Source organism: Solanum tuberosum, unplaced genomic scaffold, assembly GCF_000226075.1.
Source record: "Solanum tuberosum cultivar DM 1-3 516 R44 unplaced genomic scaffold, SolTub_3.0 scf00169, whole genome shotgun sequence".
Classification (NCBI taxonomy): Eukaryota; Viridiplantae; Streptophyta; class Magnoliopsida; order Solanales; family Solanaceae; genus Solanum; species Solanum tuberosum.
In genome coordinates, this window is record NW_006239099.1 from 383,435 (window position 1) to 385,340 (window position 1,906).

The window sequence follows — 1,906 nt, forward strand, 5'->3', positions numbered from 1 at the left end:
TTTGAGCTAGTTTTTGAGTAATTATCTCAAACCAAAGAAAGAGTTTTGTTTTTACAAACATATGAGCTATGAGTATTTTGGGAGTAGTATTGAGCACCAATATGGGTACGAGTTTGAGTTCCGATAACTCACGTCTCTATAAACCATGTAGCCATCATGAGTAGAAAGGATCATACTTTTTAGATGACTCCTTAGTGCTTTTTAGCATAGACTAGTGGATCCACTTAGTTAAGGTGTTCTATATGACGGCAAAGTATAGGACAGTTCTGACAGCGTGGGCAAGACGTTGTATCATCACTTAGGCTCACAGTGGTGGTTATCAGTTAGAGAATCTCCCACAGAAATTATATTACTTTATTATATGAGTAAAGTTAAGTTTGTTATTACTTTTCTTTAACGAATTAAGTTGTTTTCCACTGATTTACAAGTTTTTCATATATTGCATGTGTTTCATTGCTTATATTGAGTTAAGTTATTCATGAGTTGAGTAAAGCCAAGGTAAGTGTTTCTTTCAGATTCTTGTCAAGCCTTTGTTATGTTTAGCATTCCAACTCGCATACTCGTACATTCAATATACTGATGACAGTTGACCTGCATAGTCTTATGATGCAGACATAGGTAACCAGGATTAACATCCGGCGCGTCGTTGATCCAGTTGAGCACTCAGAGTCAGTTGGTATAGAGGACTCATTTTAACTTGCTTTCAGTATTTTCATTGTTAAGATGATCAGAGGTCTTGTCCCGACATCCCTCTTTGTTTTAAAGGCTTCATAGACAAATAGTGATAGTTCTTTAGTCTTATTCATTTCAGTTGTATACGTTTAAGACTTGAGTTGCCACTTTTGCTAAGTTATTATTTCTTAAGTTATTGCATGAGTTATTCTTCTTGTGTTTAAGTCTTCCACTGAGTAAGTAAGCCATGCCAAGGGTTCGTTTGGGGCAAGCAATGGTTCTCCAATGCCGGCCATGCCCAGGGTATTGGCTCGGGGCGTGACAGCATCCATCATAAAAGATAATATAAATAAAGATTTCAAAAGAGATGGTCTTATATCATTAAGAGTTTGAAAAAAATGGAAGTCTGTCTCGGTACTCAGAACATGAGGACTCATCAATCGTCAAGTGCAAAATGGATTAGCTAGCCACAAGTGTGAGAGGTAGGTGTGTCGAACCCTACATTAGTGAAATATTGTAGGCACAAATATGTATTAGTACATAGAATGTACTAAGTATGATAGAAATGCATAAGAGTTATAAAATCATGCTAAAAGGACTTTCACATGACATGCAATGGTCAAGCTAAATCATAAGATAATTGGGTTAGAAAACATAAGACATCATCATGGCCAATGCAAGCTTAACATATTAAAAACACTTTGAGATAACTTGAAAGTATACCTAGTTCATTATTGTAGGAAGTTTGCCATTAACTGACATAGACCATGTGAGCTATAACATGAAATCTAGTATATTTCTCGTACCGAAAGAAGGAGATTTGGGGCCGTCTAGGCACTCGTGAATTTGGAGTCTTGATATTGAAACCCTAGCCTTCTTCTTCTTCTTAAAGAGAGAAATATTTGAGAGGATGAACTTGATCAAATTTTGGATTTTTAGAAGAGTGAATTGAATTGGGTGATTTTGGAATAAAAATCATCATATAGGGCCTAGGGTAGAGGGTAAAACGACATAGTATTGGGTTAAAACAATTGGAAAAAGACCAACATGACCCTGACTTAACGCTGACGAAGTGCCTCTCACTAGGGACTTTAAGGGTTGTCTAGAGCATTATGGCCTGTCTAGTGGATCGTGAGGATACCCTGCCTGACAAGGCTTCAATAATACGTGCATAACTTTCGACTCAAGGATGAGAATTAGGAACACTTGGTGGCGTTGGAAAGCGGACTCAAGG